An 18,548-nucleotide genomic window follows, 5' to 3' on the forward strand; every position below is an offset into this window, starting at 1 on the left:
GTAGGAAAATACAATTTCTTACTTTTTTAGAACTTTCTTTTTTTCTTTTCTTTTCTTTTTTTTTTTTTTTTTTTTTTGATACTCAGTGGTTAAGGGACGCTTAACTACTTAGCCACATTCCCAGCCCTTTTTATTTTTATTTTTTTTTGAGATATGGTCTTGCTAAATGGCTTAGGTCCTCACTAAATTGCTGAGGCTGGCTTTGGACTTGTGATCCTCCTGCCTCAGACTCCCAGGCTGCTGGGATTCCAGGTGGGCACCACTGCACCCATTCTAGAACTTACTTTTCAATGAAGAGATTCAGAGACTAGAAGTAATAAATAAATCACAAGGAATGTTAAAAGATGGTACAGACAACAGGGAAAGGGGCAGAAGGAGGGACTCAGACTGCCTGCTGCAGTGTGGGAAGTGTGTGGGCAGCGAGAGCCTCCCTGGGAAGCAGATGCAGGAGCGCAGGGTGGAGGAGGCGAGGGAGGGAGGCATGAGGATCTCTAGGGAACAGCATTTAAGAGGGAACAGCCGAGCAGAGGGTCTGACCTGGGAGCATTGAAGAGCCAGTGGGACTGAAGCAGAGAGGAGACCCAATGGCTTTTGGACCCCTTTGGCTTCTACTCTGAGTGAACAGGAGCCACAGGAGGGTGTCCCTGCCCAGTGACACAGCATGACATGTGTGCTCGTTGTGTCACCTTCTGTTATATGGCAAGTAGATTGCAGGGCCATGTAAAATCAGGAGGACCTGCCATTCATCCTAGAGCCATGGCTGGGAGAGACTGTGGTTACTTGGACAGACGCTGAGCAATGGAGGTAGGTGGTTGGACCCTGGATAGCCAGACTTAAGGACAGTTAGATTTTTTTTTGACTTCATCATTCTGCAAAAGTGATATGTGTTCAGTAGAACCCGCACCTCTAATTTTGAATTTTGCTCTTTTCCCAGCCTCGTAATGGGGCGTACCATATTCCCTCAATGCTGGCAGGGGCTGCGAGCCACAGCTACCAGTCAGCCATGCAAACTTGAGGGTAAGCAACCCCATATCCCATGGTGCACTACGTTGCTAGTATTTTTTGGATTACAGGTATTCACTAAATCTAATAAATTATGAAATATTCAATACTTTATAATAAAATAGACTTTTGCAGTAAAATGAATTGGACAGAACTTTCCTATGTTCATAGGTGAATACGCGACCAGTGGAAATCCACATCACAGACAACGATAATGGGATCCTAATTAGAATAAGTTATGCTCCATGCAAGTATAATGTCAAAATACACCCTAATGTCATATATATACAAAAAGAACAAATTTTTAAAAATAAATTAATTAATTAAATTATGGTTGAGACCAAAACAATAACAAAATAAAATATTTCCTTGGGCTAGATGATTTGCTCAACTACAGGCTGATGTCAATGTTCTGAGTACATTTAATTCAGGCTGGATAAAACCATGTATGTTCAGTAGGTTATGTCTGATAGATGCACTTTTATGACATTTTCAATATATGATGGTTATTGCGATGTAACTCTAACTATAATTTAAGAAGCATTAGTATTTAGACTATCTCCATCAATATGGGATGCGAAAGAAATGGAAGAGTCCAAATGACTGCATGGCTTCTGTTTTGAACAACTAGAACAATAGGGCTGCCTTTAATTAGGAAGGGAAAACACTCATAGAAGCAGTTTGGAGGAAAGAGCAGGTGCACCTCATTGGACCCATGGGTTTGAGCTGTCCATGTGTCTCTGGGAAGATGTTGAGTAGGAGTAAGGTCCAGACTGGAGACAGAGATTTGGAGCCATCATTATGTCAAAGATACCAAAAGCAATAGTATTGACAGACCACAAAGAGAACAAGTGGAATGCTCTAAGATGCTCTGAGATGCATGAGATAGAAGAAAACAGCAAAGGGGCCTGAGACAATTTCAAGAATACTAGTAACAATAAGTGTGGCAAGGATGTGGGGAAAAAGGCACACTCATCATTGCCTGGTGGGACTGCAAATTGGTGCAACCACTCTGGAAAGCAGTATGGAAATTCCTCAGAAAACTTGGAATGGAACCACCATTTGACCCAGTTATCCACTCCTCAGTTTAAGATCAGCATATTACAGTGATGCTGCCACATCAATGTTTATAGCAGCTTAATTCACAATAGCTAAACTATGAAACCAACCTAGGTGCCTTTCAACAGATGAATGGATAAAGAAAATGTGGTATGTATACACAATGGAATATTACTCAGCCATAAAGAAGAATGAAATTATGGCATTTGTTATTAAATGGATGGAACTGGAAACTATCATGCTAAGTGAAAAAAAGCTGATCTCAAAAGACCAAAGGCCAAATGTCCTCTCTAATATGCAGCTGCTAACAAAAAAATAAACAGGGGAGGGAAGAATAGAAATTAACAGGATAAGACAAAGGGGAATAAAAGGAAGGGAGAGGAATGGGAATAGGAAAGACAGTAGAATGAATTGGACATAACTTTGCTATGTTCACATATGAACACATGAGCAGTGTAACTCTACATCATGAACAACCAAAAAATTGGGAAGTTATACTCCATGGGTGTTTGACGTGTCGAAATATACTCTACTGTCATGTATATCTAAAAAGAACAAATAAAAATTTTTAAAAAGGGAGGTGTTGAGAAAGGCCAATAAGAAAGAAGAAAAGCTAGGGGAGGGTGGTTTCCTAGAAACACAGAGAAATAAGTGTCCCTGGGAGGACAAAATGTTAAAGGCTGATGCTAAGCCAGGTAAAATGAAACTAGGACCTGAGCCCAGACTTAGCGACAGGCTCCATGGTTAACCACGTCGATGGCCCATGAGCATCTTTCCAAGACCCGTATGCACTGGGCATGGGAGAGGACTAAGGCAGTCCAAGGTTTCCTGGAGTCAGTCCAGATCATGTGGGGATTCCAGTGGGCACCAAGATGGGAGTGTACAAAATTCTCCTGATAACAGTGCTCTTGCCCGTTGCACACCACCATCCGGGCTGCCCTTGCAGGTCTACATAGAAGCACAACTTACAGGTTGCCAGTCATGGCATGGCCTTGCAGGTTTTCAGGATTCCTGTTCCTGGAGAGCTGAAATATCACTTATTAAAAATTGGAAAGATCAAACCTGAGAATTTTCCTGGGCATGGTTCTTCTCCTCACCTCCATTCCCCAGAAAGCCACCATGGAAATGCCAAATGCCATGTCAGACCTGCTCTAATCAGTGGGGACAGAAGGACAAGTAAGAGAGGCACAGCTTGGCCTTCCAGGTCCTCGAAGTCTAGTGGGGGTCAGACTATAAAGAGGCAATCATGGGGGAGAGGGGTCCAGAGGCAATCAGTAGCCGCAATCCATTGAGAGGAACACCCCTGCTTCTACAGATGGTCTGGACCACCCCGCAGCCAATTAGCGGTGTGTGGATCCAGGAGAAGTTGCCGGAGTGCGATGGTCATCCCTGTCTGCATCTCTGGGATTTATGGAGCTAACACGATGGTTACAGTCCCTGTGGAAGGCTGTGTGTCCTCACACAGGTCACTCTAAATGTCTTAAAATTTGATTGCCATGGGATTGAGCACATGGCAGAAAGCAAGAAAGTATTTCTTTTCCTCCCTGGAAATGAGGGGCAGCTCACGTTTGGTGCTACGCCATCAGCAATCACCCACAGTGATGAATTTGGTTTTTCCTTCTTCAAGGGCAAATGCCACCGTTAGATCTGATGTTTTATGTGCTATGAAACCTTCAGACAAAACAGAAAATAATAAAAATGAGCTCAGGTGTTCACTAGAACACCAACTTCTAGCAAAACTAAGGTAGATGAAAGAGGGAGGAAATTAATTCAAAGAGGCACTCCCCCCGGGATCCCCGCCCCCCAATACACTGATTCCCACAGTCAGTTCTGGACCGTCCTCTCTTCCCCACAATCCTCAGATGAAGGAGTAGTTTCATTGGATGGCTGAAATCACACACAAATCTTCTGAATAAATTAAACATTCTACCAAGAAGAAGAAATGAAAATGAAGAATTCACAAGGAAAAAAAAAATAGGAAAAGATAAGAAGAAAGCATTAGAAGAATTAGTCTAGGACCTATTTGGAAAGAAGGTGCTGAAGGCTTAATAAAGATATTTGACCTAAAAAGGAGGTGCATCCAAATGGAATCACAAGTGCCCTGCCCCTCTTAGAAAGATGGAGATACTGACTCAAGAGGAAACCAGGACCCAGAGAAGCATTTGTCTCTCAGTCCCCAAGGAAAAAAATCATCCTGGGTTCAAACAAAGACAGAGCCAGGAGTGTTCACTAAGAGAGTCCACAGCCAATAGTAAGAGGCACTTTAAACATGTCAGAAGCAGAAATTAAATTAAAACATCATGGTCAAGGAGATCAGGGATGGAGAGGAAATAAGGTCAGGCTGGGTGGTAGAGGTCATTTGGCTCTGTTTTTGTGCACAAAGACTTTGGAGAGATCTTACTCCCAAACTGCTTTAGAAGCAGACAGATCCAAGGTAGCATATCACAAATAGCAGAGGGAGTGCCCAGAATGTTCTTACCTGAACCGACAAGTGAGATATGGATAAACTACAGAGCCAGAATGGTCCCAGCTATTAGTCTGGAAAGATCTCAGGGATGACATGGAACAACTGTCAACTCAAATTAGTCACGGGTCACTCGTCATGATCAGTAGCATCAGTGATGGGGCCTGGCAGGCCACCAGCCAGCCCACCATGCATAAGAAGGACTCTGAAGGGGGTCATGGGGACTTCAAACCTTGACACCCAAGCTGGGTCTGGGATGGTGACATGACTCTGTCTCAGAAGGTAGAAGCTCCAAATTTGGACCCTGGAGTCCCGAGGGACAGATGCCTTGCTATATCCTACCTCAGGTTCCCATGGGCCATACATTTCTGGACCCTTTCATTTAGTTATAGACTCAGTCAAGTTCAAAGTTTTCTTCTTATTCATTTTGTTTTCTTTATTTAATAGGGGTATTTCCCCCCAACCATTAAGCATCTCAAATTCCAAAATGTGAGAATGAGTTAATAGTTTTTTTTTTCCCTAGGACAATCACTAAGTTCTAATGCATTATCTTTGCTTATTAGAAAGTACTTCATAATCTCTTAATTGATTTTTGGGTCAAAATAATTCTTTCAACAGTTTTAGCCCTAATCCATTTGGAGATTTAATAAATTATGTGAGCCTAATGCATTGTTTTATTAAGATATCAAAAGTATTTCTAAGAAGTGTGAAAGAAAAATAATAGCAAAACCCAAATATAATTCACGATGAAGTTGTTCTGTTAGAGTGAAATATTTAAAGAGGTTATAAAAGTGTGAGGCTTGGATTTGGGGATTCAGCAAACCTTATCTAAAAGGGAAAACAGTGATCCTTCTGCAGGTGGGACAGCCTTCCTCTGAGTCCATCTCTCGTGGCTGGAAGAGGTGCGGACACAGCTGAGTTTCTTCTAACTTAGGCAAAAGTCATAGCAAGTCTCCTGGAAGGTCATAGTCTCTCTAGTCTGAGGGCCTTGCATATTCAGAATTTCCAAGGAGATCCTTACAGAGAAGCATAATTCATGGTGGGCAGGGTGGGGTCACTTTCCTGACCATTTCACATAGGGGGGTCTTCATAATGACCCTACAGAATGACACCACTGCCGCAGCCTGAGCCATGTATATCTGAGGGTTAGTAACTGTTTTTACCCACCATGGACATCTGCATTTTCCAGAACAAATGCCCATTTGGGTTGTTTCCATATCTTGGATATTAAGAATAATGCTTCTGTGAGCATTCATCCAGAAGTTTCTACGTGGACATTATGTTTGCTCTTCACTTAGGGATATACCTAGGATTGGGATTTCTAGATCATAGGGGAAATACCAACTCCTGCTCTTTTATCTAAAATAGCATTTCCTAGCCAAATCTTTCTTGGACTTACCACATGCAATCTACACCATGGACTACAGTTCTGAGGAGAACAGGTGAGGCAAGGAATAGTGAGGAGCTAGGACCCCAGCTCGGCGCAGTTGGCATTAGCAAAAGCGAAGAAGGGTTATGTTCAGAGCCTCATGGATGCTGTGTTCCTATTCCGACTCTGCCACCTGCCGCTCACTGTGTGACCTTGGGCTAAGGTTAACCCAAACCCTTAATTTCTTTGGATCTCAAATTCTTCAGCTACAAAGCAGGAATATTAATCCTTATGTTATGAATTTTTCATAGGCCCCTGTGTGGTCTATTGCTCCTTCCCACAAGATCCCACCTGTCAGGCAGCCACTCAGCAATGGCTCCAAACTCTCTCCTTCTGGGTCCACCACTGTTCGAATATGCAAATCAGCCCCTGAGCACAGTTCCCCAAGGTGCTGTAAAAACACAATCCAGTGACAGCCGTGGGTATTTATTTAATAAATACCTTAAAGGGGATAAATAAATATGTTGACCAAGACAGGGTGGAGATGATGGGTAAGAACAGGCTTGGAGACAGGGAGGCCAAGAAAGAGCTGGACCCTCTAGAGGCTGAAGTGATGGGCACGTGCTCCACAAGAGGCTGGTATTCCCTCTGACATCTCAAGATGACCTGGTTTGCCTGAGAAGTAATCTGGAAAGTAAACGATAGGCACCTCATTCTTAAGGATAAGGAGATCTGGTGACTCAGAGGAAGAGACATGTCATGGCCCACCCAAAGATCTTGTCACCTGGATCTCCTTAAACCTCACCTTTCTATCCCAGCTCTCTTGTCTACCCCTGGACTTCTTCACTTCAAACTACACTGTAGCCATGTTAGTCTTTCTAAACCTATAGATTTTACCCACATTACTCTGGTGCTCAAACACCTTCAGTGGATCCCCACTGGAAAAAGTTCCAACTCTCTCTTTGGTATTTAAAAATGTGGCAGGCACTGACTAGGTGGCCGGCTCAGGAACGTGCTGCTTTTATCTAACTGCTCTACTCACTGTGTTCCAAGAGAGTTCAGCTTTTGCAATGTCTGTCCACAGAACCACCCACTCTGTCTACCTGTCTTTACGATCCCACTGGCCTTCAAAGCCACAGGTGGATCGAAATCCTGCCCTTGGCTGAGCCTTGCCAGGCCCTTCTCACCTCCAACTCAAAGTTCTTATGGTTTGTAATTCTCATTGAGTATTATCATTTGTCATTGAGATGACAGAGAAGTACAAACACTCACACAGCTTAGGACACAGTACACTGTGATTTAACTTTCCAGCCGCTCATCCCTGATCTCCATCACTGGAGTAAAGTCTTAAGGGCAGGAAACCCAATTTTAACATTCTTCCCACTTGTTAGCAGCATAGATTAAATGTTGAACAATGTTGCTCTTACTGGAATTGCTGGTCTCTTCTTTAAAGATCTCAGGAGGAAAAGGGGTCAGAAAAAGGCTTAGCTCTATCAAACATAGATATTGGGCTGCACAGGAGGAAGGGGTGGGAGGGAGAAGCCAGCCTGTGATTCAGCAGGAATACGGAGTATTTCTGACTATGGGGGCTCCAAGAAAGTGAAGACAGGAAACTCCACTGTGTAGGTGAGGACCCCTGGGAATTGGGTCCATCCCACCTCACAGAGATGTTTTGGTTGAATTGTTACTCTAACATCAGTGGTTTTCTAAACTTTCTTTTCTGTTTTTGTTGTTGTTGGTTTGTTTGTTTTAAGTTTTAAGCCATGGAATCCTTTCTCCAAAGGATAAAGTATAAAGTGTGAACAGAACAATTCAGAGATGCTCTGGAAGAATCAGAGGTGGGGCTTGGCACCCAGAGGCCAATCCACTTCACATCTCCAGAGACCCTGTAGGGGTTTTGAAGACACATTCCAAAACTTCTGGAAGTCTTTCGGAGTCCCTTTGAGGCCTGAGATTAAATTATGTGGATTCCTAGAAGGTGTGAGTGGTGGAATTGAGGGTGAGGGAATGGGAGTGACTGGCCAACATTTTCTCTCATGTTAAACATAACCATAGGAAAGAAATAAAATTCGTATCCAAATGTCAGCTAAAGACTTTAGGCCCATGACAAAGAAGTATAATACGCACACAGATGAGTTGTGTTTCCTCTGACATTTCTATTCTAGGAGAAGGCTCTACGGCGAAGGTCCTGCTCAGATAACAGCTTCTCCCTCTGTCAATGAAAATGCATTTCATTGCACAAATATGCTTGGATTTTTACATTAGGAAGCCTGACTCATTAAATATTTTTGGTGCAGTAACACTTCTGGTCAAAGTAGATTAAACAAATAAGCAATTAGTTTGGAGACTGGGTATGAATACAAAAGCAGAATTAATTATTTTTCTCCTTGTTTTCCTTCATTGTGGACTTTGACTTCGTGTTTGCTTTTGCTCTGTGCAGCGCCATGAGATGGCCCAGACACTTCCTTTCATCTCCCTCCCCTACCTCCGAGGCACCTGGGGACAGGAGACTTCTTTGGGTGTGCAGCTGCAATCCCACGCTATTCTACAAAAGAAGAATATCGTCTGAGTTACGGGGTGGGGCTCAAAGGGATGTGAGTGGGAGAGAAAGTGAGGGCTTCAGACTGGGGTCTCAGCTCCCCACCCAGGCTGGGAGCCACATTTTCTCCCTTCATTAACTCACCCACTTAGGCTTTAGTGGGTGTGTCTATGTGTGTTGCGGGGGGGGGGGGGCGAGAGGAGGAGGGGTCCATCATTTTTGATATTATCTCCAATGTGTATGTGTGGGTGGGTGGGTGGGGAGTTCTTCCTCAAGATCCACTTGACTCTGCTAGTTCTGAAAATGTGTTTCCAGATCAGCATCACTTGGGAATTGGGAATTAAGAGATGCCGAATCTTGAGTCCCACCCAGTCTTACTGAATCAGAACCTGGGGTGGCTCCAGACATCTGTGTTTAATTAGCTCTTCTCCTGAGTTGGATGCCTGCTTGGGTGGGAACTGTTCATCTAGAAATCTAGAGGTCAGAAATGCTAAGCTTTGAGAAGACATTTGAGGTCATTCAGTTTTCTGTCAACTCTTACAAATTACAGAGTGCTGAAGGCAAGAGCGGGTAAAGGACTTCCCTAAGTCCCCAGGAGGTTAATGCAGGCCAGAAATAGCCCAGCCTCCTTTCCAAGATCAATGAGGGTCCCCTCTCCCCTCCTACTGCACTCAGCAATTCCAGAGCCCTGGAGGATGCCCTGGATGGGCATAGAGGGACACAGGCACAATCTTAAGGGTCCCTTTGCCTTCAGGGAAATCAGCCAGAGTCCCCACCAACCACTCCCACCCGAGGGGAAATTATGCAGAACACTGTTTCAGAAGAAGGCAGGAGGTCAGTGATCCTGCTGCCCACCTCTGTCTCCTGGGTCCCCCTAGCCTGGAGTGTCCCTGAAGCTCTTCTTCATTATTATGGGAACCAGAAGGTGTCTCAGGAAATGGGGATTTAGTGTGGAAATGACAGCAAACCTGAACTCTGTGACCTCGGGGCTGTGGGAGGCCATTGAGGGGCATGTGTATTGGGGGCTGCGTGTCAAGAGGTGCCTGTCCTGAGCAGGTGTCCTGGGGTGCTATGATGGCAGCCGAGGACAAGATCATCAGGACCCATGTGTCACCTGCGGCCTGCTGCTCACCCGCCTCCTGCAGGCCTCTCAGCCTTTTTTTGGTTTGGGACAATAGCTCTGGCAGCTTTGGTGAGTCTGATATTTGATCATGGAAAGTGGCCCACTGGGGAGGTTGCGGGAAAGAGCAAGACACAACCCACAGTGGATGCATGCCCTGGTGACCCCCAGTGTCATCCCCTGCAGCTGGGGCACCCACCACAACCACCTGGAGACTGATGTCACTGTACTTGCAGTCACTATGACCTGGAGGTCAAAGTCTTCTGGTCTCAGGTGCCACAGCTCCTCCTCCTCAGAGCCCCCACCTGGCTGTGGTGCAGGGACACACCACTCCCCACCAGCACCACCGAGTTGGTGCTTCTGTTGACCCCACCTAGCCCTGTGGGTCTTTATTCCTCCCAGTGCACCAGCCCCTTCTCATCCCTATCCTTCCTAATGTAATTCATAGTGCCCCCCATACCCTCAGCATGGAGGGCCACTATCTTTTCATACCATACAATTATCCAAAGTCAACCAAAGACAGATCCATGAGCCTGATTGCCAGGAGCCACGTACTACTGAGAAAGCCATGCTCTGAAATCCTGTGACTATCAACCCCAAGTGAGCTCTCCACCCTTCCTGGAAAGACTGGATTCCTCTGGTTGATTCTATCTCCGCTGTGGAATGGTGATGTCAAACTTCTCCCATGCTCCTCGCACCTTGAACCCCATCCCACCCCCTTCACACAGCAAGCAACCTCATCTCCCACTTCAAGGAGAAAAACAGAAGCCTGAATATCCAAGTGCATAAATAATCCTTTCAGTGGGTACTCAAAATCCCCACCAGATTGCTCTGTTCAGAGCTGAACTCAACTTCTCTGGGTGCTGTCCCCGAAGATTTCTGGGAGCTCCTGGATTGTCTCCTTGGGAGCTGCAAACCTTTCTCTGGTTCTCCTGCTTTGCTTTCTTTGTTCTCCATGTCAGCTGCCTGCAAGACCCCTCAAGGAAAGCTGCTCATTAAGGCAGATTGTCAGTCAGTCTCCTCCCTGGGTTCCTGCAGCTCCGTGAGTGCATAGTTTCCTTGGCTTCCTCAGGCAATGCCAGGCTTAACTCGACCCTGACAGCTCTGCTCCCCTGCTTTGCAATGGCACCTTGTCCCAGAGCCTCACGGCTTCCTGTCTGAGCCTCAGACCTCACAGCGTCCCTCAGACAAAGCCACTTTCCTTGCCTTCCCCATCCTCTGTCCCAGGCACTCACTCCCATCCAGGCCATCAGTTGAGGGAATAGACACAAAGTGGAAACTGTTGTCCTCATCTCCACCTGGCCCTGTGCCTGCCCACCCCTTACAGGCTTCCTCCCCACATGCAAGCAGATGCCAGCTAATTGGTTTATGAGGCAGCTCCAGGCTGTGGGCATGATGTAATGCCAGCCAGGTCATCGAGGCAGAGGACACAGTGCTGAGGTCCAGGGGTCACTGTGAAGAAGGGGACGTGGTCCTTTCCCTGGAGAGATCTATCAGGAGAAATATGACCTACACATGCATCCAAGAATGCATTGTGTCACACTTATAACTGGTGCAATTTGGAGAAGGATAGCACCATGCTGGGAATTTTCCATAGACAGATATGCTCACAGGGGACACAATTGGGGTCTTCCTCTCCTAAATGCTTCTGAATGGAGAATGCATTTACTCTATTCCTAGTCCTCCCCCCAAAAAAAATTTTAAAAAGGAAGAAAAGACATGCTAAAATCCTAAGGCTCAATTCTATAGCCACCATCCTGCAGTTTGGCTCTTGGAAGAAAACTGATCCCAAGGCCTGGGGAATTGACAGAGTCTCCCTTGTGCTGGAGAATATTTGTGGTCCAGCATGGCCTTTAGTTACCCGGAACGTTTAATGTACCTTTTCCCCCATCTTTCACATCCGCTCAGAGAAGATGTTAATTTTCTGAAATTAAACACTTAGCTTGATTACTGTTTTGTTAATTGCTGCATTCAAAAACCCCCGGTGCTCCTGCCTGTTTAACATGGATGGTGCTGGGTAAATGATAGGCCTGGAGCTGGCATGCAGGTAGACGGAAAGCAGCACTGGAATGCCATCCCAACTACCCCCGACTGGGCTGGCTCAAGCAGCTGGGTCCCCTTCTGTGGGGCTCAGGCCAGGTCAGAGCAGAGTGGTTTTCATGGAGTCATATATTTGGGAGACAGTGCACTCAGGAAGCCCCAGATCTCACCAATGCTTGGGAGAATGTAGGAGTTTAATTCCAACAGAACCCCACAACAAAAGATGCCCAATGAAGGGAAAAACCACAGAGTACAGAAACGACACCATTTGCTGATGCCGGCATTAATTTCCGAAAGAGCATGCATTCGTGCAACTAGTTAATAATTTATTAGCTCATTCAATGAACATTTATTGAGGGCTTTCTATGTTTCAGGCATCTAGCTAGATGCTGGGGTGCAGTAACCAATAAGATGGGATAAGGACAAGCTCTTCTGGAGGGCCTGGTCTGATCATGGAGTTGATTTGCCACAGGGGTGTAGAGGGGTAAGATCAACAGGAGCCCCATTCCCTCCCACTCTCCTTGCCAAGGTCCCAGGCAAATGACTACCATTTCCTCATCCAACCAGTGTCCCCTCTGCAATTGAGGGTTATAACAACCCCATGTGGACTTCCAACAAGTTAAAGAGGGGTCAGAGAAGTAACCACCCAGGACTGAAAGGCTCTCTAGCAACTGCATGTGGTTACTTCTAACTTCTGGAACAGTATGGTCCTAAGAGCCAAGCTGAGCATCTGGGACCCCTTGAGTCACATCCGAGCAGAGACCCCACTCACTCTGTGACTGGCTTGGGCCTCTGATCCCAGTTCAGTGGGTGCCATGGACTAGAATGGGAGCTCCACCAAGGGACAGATTTGGGTCTGCTTTGTTTGCTGCTATGTTCCTGGCATATGGAGCCATGTGTAGCACACAGGTCATCTCAATAAATATTTGTTGTGAATGAGAGCCCTAAGAAGCAGGTACCCTTGAGGCAGCACTTGGAAAGCTGTCAAAAAGATTTTGTTGAGCAAATGAATGCATTTCCAAAGTCAGTCTTTAAATAGCCCAACCAGCCCTCTTTGAGGGTGGTGGGGTCTCTCCGTGTTCCTCTGTGGGGATCAAGGCTTATAGCATCATATTACGCATCATTCCTGACATTTTCCTTGTAGGAACCACAGAGGCAGATATCTGGTCATATGGCTGATCTGGGATGGATCTTAAGATGCTCTCTGGGGACCACCAGGACACATTCTGATTATCAGAGCCCTGCCAAACACTTATATAATATAACAATGTTTGTCTGTGGGGACCAAAGCCATCTGGCAAATATTTTTCAAGGCTCTGCGCCTAGCGCTGTGCAGCACCTCTCTCATGAAACTGGCACAAGTGAGAAAGTCTGCTTCTCTGCAGAGCTCATCATCTAGCTGAGAACCCCAAGGCTGCCCAGAGAATGGGTCTGAGAGGGCACAAGCCTGGTCATGAGCAGTGTCACCTGCTGACCTCCTCAGCTCCACAGACATCATGCCATTCTGCAAATGGGCCAGGACTCAAAACTAGGACTTAACAAAACAACAAAAACAGCCTTTCTAGAATTAACTACGGGGGGGGGGGGGGGGAAGCAATGAAATGAACTATGAAATTGAATTCTGAATGGTAGAAATTTTATTTACTTCTCCAAACTTTTTTCTTGATTCATTCCAACGAAAGTTGAAAGTCGCTCTAGTCTTTTTAAAGTTCTGACTCAATCTTTTCTCTGCTCTGGAGCGAATTTTGCCTGCTAATTTCCAATGAGACCAGCCTTTAAAAATGAACTGGTTTCAGCATATGGGATCTTAACACTCTACATTTTTACAGGCAGCGTGTAATATTGTTTTAATATTTAATTTTGAGATTTACATAATATCTTTCCTCCAAAGAGCTCAATATATTGCAATATCATAAATTCCTTTTCATATTCAAAGATTATTCTTTATGCATGCAAATACTATATTTAACCAAGGAATAATGTAAATTAGGTGATGAATTCGGAGGAATTGATGGTCTAGGTAATTATTTTGTGGGAAAAGGAGTGTAGTTGAGTGACTTTAATTCTCTAAGAACTTCAAAAATGCCCTAAAATGGACAAACTAGAGGGGTTTGTGACTATTAATAAAAGCAGTATTGTTTTTCCAAAACAATATGAAGTACTGGATTGTGTGTGTGTGTGTGTGTTGTGGGCACGGAAAATAGTATTTCACATGCATTTGGCACAGCAGGCCACACGTGAACTGTCCCTGATGTGAATGTCAGATATAAATTGAGCTGATGGAATCCTGAGAGTCAGGGGAAAAGTGTTACTTCTCTGAACACAAGGTGGACAGAAGGGCTCCTCTGAGTGGCAGGAGCATCCTGTGCCAGGTACTTAGTTTCTGGGCTCTGGTCCTAACCTCATCATTAGCTCATCCTGATGCAGACTTGACTATCATCTTCTCTGGTACCCACTTCTCTCAGCACAGAGCAAGCAGAGATCTATTATGTATCTGATGCAGATAACATCAGTCCCAAACAAAGAGAATGAGAAGCTCTGGAAGGAAACAGCCTAGGGAGAAAAATCCAGCACGTGGCTCTCTGGCTTAGGACATATTCTCAGAAAGGATGCTAATCTCCCAGCCCATAGCGTGGTTCACAGAGTGATTTTTCCATCCGCTATCTCATTTGCTTGTCACCACAGAACTAGCAGGCAGGCATCATGATTCTCATTTTACAGGCAAGAACTGAGGGATCTTGGCAGATAAATGAACTTGTGTGAATCATGAGGGGAGCAGAGAGGGGGAACCAAATCCCAGAGTCCCTGCACTGCACCTCTGCTGCCACGAGCCCAAGAGGTGAGGAAGATGACTGCCCCAGGGTGGAATGAGACTGCATTGACAGCCCACTCATCATGATGGGTTGGGTAAATCAGATTAGCCCTCAGAATCAGAGGTTGCAAACCACAGCCAACAGGCCAAATCCAGAATTGGATTTGTTTGGCTCTCAAGTGCTCTAAAATTTTCTAATCAGTTGTCAACATTTTAAATCTGGATTTTCAGCTTATAAAATCAGGCAGCGCTGGGCCAGGCAACACTTGTGGGAGCCGGATAGTGATTGCATCTGTGTCCTTCAGTTCCCTGCAGTCCCCACTGATTGCTATTGCCTTAATATTATATATATATAATACTTAATAAAATAGTATTTCATATATATATATATAAAATACTTAATAAAATAGTATTTCACATGCATTTGGCATAGCATTTGCCCCTTTTCCAATATTGCCTGGCCCTCACAAGCCGAGGAGTTTGTTCACTCTGGCTAAGGTGGTCCCAAATCACTCACTGATCTGATTTGTCTTTCCCCCAAAGATCTCCTCTGAGATTCCCTTCCCCAACTCCGATACTCAGAGTCTAGTTGGCAAAAGAGAGAAGTAAAGTTTGTCATTCACTTAATTTTTTCTGACAGCTGGATGATCCAGCCATCAGTCTGAATCTAGAGCCAGGTGTCGGAGACTGACTGTGGGAATCAGTGGTGGTAACAATGTCTCTGCAGATCTCTTGGCCACTGGAACAGAGAGCGTTCCACCTGATCTGGTCTATTTTAAAATCCTGGCAGCTGTATTCAGTGTGAGGCTGCATCCCCGAAGACCTCACGTAAATCCAAGCTTGCATAATTCATGACCAACCCTGACCAAAGATGATAGACATATTTTTTGACAGCTAAAGTGTCCCAGCTATGTGGCAATAGCTTAGAGAGAGCTTATAACTTACATGTACCGCCATAATGTGATTTTTTTTTTGATCAGTCTGAGGATAAAATGGCCACAAACCTGAGTTTGAAACCCAGAAACATCATTTTCTGGCTGTAAGATGCTGAGCAAATTCCAGAAGCACTCTGCCTCCGGTTTCTTTATCTGACCCATCGCATCTCTGTAAAGAACTTGGAGGGGGTAGGCATGCTGGTGGTGCTTAAAAATGGCAGTTATCCACCGCTGCCTACAGCCTGGGTGAGGAGGATCCAATTCTCATGCTCCTAAGCAAATGAAAAGTACTTGAATGCCGCCACTGTGTATGTGACTGGGGTTGTGATGGACGATGGAGACCAAGTCTCAGAACTCTACAGACCCTTTGGTGACCTCCAGATTGAGTTCACCTCTGCATGAAGAGCTACTGCACTGTGAGTCCAGAGATCCAGAAGATGATCACAGCCTCTCCAATTTTTTTTTTTCCTAGATCACAACTCTTGGAGTCCAGAAAAACCAGTTGTTGGAGACTCTAAAAGGGGGAACACTAAAGTGGACAGAGGGATTGTCCACTTTTGGGACAGGCCTGGGGAAGGTAGAAACAAAAGAGATGATATCCTACTGACCCTACTTTAATTCCCAGATTCTCTGAGCACCCCATCATCCCAGATTCTCCAAATCCCTTTAGGCCTCTGCTTCCTAATCTGAAAAACAGGAACAATAATTTCTGTTATCCAGTAATTAAGAGGATCAAATGAGTCCACCTATTCCAAAATTCTTTGTGAACTCAAGAGCAACACACATATGAGGGGTCAAGGACAGTAATTATAACTCATTTCTTCCTCAGTCAGGACTCACCCACCCAAAATTCCAGGCAGTGTAGGTACTCAGTACACTTATTGGTTGACTTAATGTTTGATTCTGGGACTACTCCTGGTCAGATTCTTTACCTGCCATCTCATGACCCACACACTGGGATGGTGGTGATCACAGGCACTGACAGGGGTTGTATACTACCATGAGGCCGGGGAGGGAAGCTAACCCTAGGCCCCACCCAGAGTGCATGAGCTCAGGGTGTGCTGGGAAGGGATGAGACATGCCATGGCTTCGTTCTCAGTGGATCTGAGAACTTCAGTTTTCATGATGCCTGCTATTTAGTCTCTCATCCATCTTTGGTAAAACGTGTAGCTTCTGCTCATGTTCCTAAACAGTTCTTGCAGAGATATAGGTTCAAATGTTTATTCTAATGTTTTCTACCTGAAAACAATAGTAAGTGCTGGATGAAGGCAACTTGTATTCATATAAGTCTTTACCAAACCAGTGTGACATCACCAGGTTCCTCCAAAGCTCACAGACCATGAATTTATGGAACCACTGGTCTTTGTGATATTTGCCTTAGAGCACCACATACCACCAAGAAGCAGTTTCATCTTTCTCTCACTGATTGTCAACTTTCTGATGTCAAAATTCCAGCATCACCAACAAGGAATCCTACATTAGAAGATCAAAATGGAGATGGAGACTACAAAATCAGGGAAGACTGAGAATAAAAAGGGCTTTTGAGAAGGAGATCAAAGGGCACGAGACATGTGTCTGCACAGGAGCAAGTGGCTGAGGATAAAAACAAATACTTTGAGATTTGTTAATGCAAGGGCCCCTGCAGGAGCCTTGGTCCCTCAGCTCCCCTGCAGCCTGGGAAGGTGCAGATAGCAAAACAAGCAGATGGGCAGGTTCGGGAATAGCAGGATAAGGGAAGGGAGAAGGGAGGGGACGAAATAAAAGCAAACTGATGTAAGTGGCAGGTTTATTCGCACATGCTTAGAGAGAGAGAGAAAAGACCGCCAAGCCCAGCATTACATGACAGCCTGGCAGGATTGTTATTCCCAGAAGCTGGGACACTAAAATATTTCAGCCAGTTTTCTGCCTTAAACTCTCCAAGGGAAATACTCCTAACAAAGGCAGCTTATACTACACACTCAACATAATGCAGAAATTACCACTCCCTATTCATCGGGTAAGATGGACCACCACAACCTTTGTCTCCATGGCACCAAGGATATGGTCACCAGCTGGAGCCTTCTACACTTCTACTCTTATTTTCTCACTATACATGTATGCATGTAAACACGTGACCATGCGCATACATACAAACACACCCCATGAATACACACACACACACACACACACACCAACAACAACAACGCAGCCATCTGGACAGCTATGAACTCCTACAACACCTTTTTTTTCTTCTCAGTTCTGACAGCTTAAACCTAAGAATCATCTGGCATCAAAGATGCCTGGTATTAAACAGGCAGAACAAGGCTGAGGATGGAGAGGCGAGGAGAGAAGAAGATGGAGTGGGAAAGAGGAGATGCTCAGAGGGAGAGAGAGCACAGAGAGATGTCAGTCTCCTGCTATTCTACTAACAAGCTGTCCTTCTAGAATTCAGTGATTGAGAAAAATCTATAATTCCAAATAAGATCATGGTCTACTGCCTATGACCCCCATTGCCTGCAGATGTGGTGTTCATTCGCCTCTGCAGGTTGCACGGTCACACAGGGGAGAGACTGTTCTTTTCTATTTCCCTTGGTATTCACCGCGGGGGCACAGCCTACAATGCTTAGGATACACCATCTTGCGGCTCTATAGTTTGAGTCCTGCAAATTCTCCAGTTCATGAGTTTCATGGGAGGAACGAGCGTTTCCAAGTATCACTGTGTCTGTCACAGTATCTAATCCACAGCGTGGCATAGAGTGGATACTAAATGACTGCCTCTTAATAATGAATGAGTAAATAAATGAGTGAGTTAGTGCATGAATGGACTGGCTCAATGGATATAAAAAGAAATGGATTGTTGTTGTAAGAGGTGTGAAAAGCAATAAAGAGAAAAGATCAGAAGAGTAAGAGATAAAGAAATAAAGAGAAGAAAATGTGCTCTGAGTTGCGCGTGGCACAGAGATGTACCCGCCATTGGGAGTGATCTATTGCCACCTATCTGAGGTCTCTATAACATTGTAGCATTCATGTGAGCAAGCTATAAAGGGGAATTCAGTCTTGAATAACAGTTTAATAGAAAAACAACTTATGAAGGCAATATTGCTTTTATCATATGATTTGTGGGAAATGGCTTTCATTAGGTTTTCCATTAAAGCATCATTGGGGTTCTGTTCTCAAGGTCTCGCAATTCTCCCACCCACTCACCCCATTCTTTTGTCTGTCTACCCTC

General features: G+C 45.0%; 1 protein-coding gene across 1 annotated transcript in view; it reads right to left on the bottom strand.

Annotated features, from left to right (window-relative positions):
• The window catches only part of Ephb1 (EPH receptor B1), a 257,860-nt gene that overhangs the window by 90,598 nt on the left and 148,714 nt on the right, over window positions 1-18,548 (bottom strand). The window lies entirely within an intron of this gene.

The sequence above is a fragment of the Marmota flaviventris genome, chromosome 8 (genome assembly GCF_047511675.1).
Source record: "Marmota flaviventris isolate mMarFla1 chromosome 8, mMarFla1.hap1, whole genome shotgun sequence".
In the NCBI taxonomy this organism is placed as follows: domain Eukaryota; kingdom Metazoa; phylum Chordata; class Mammalia; order Rodentia; family Sciuridae; genus Marmota; species Marmota flaviventris.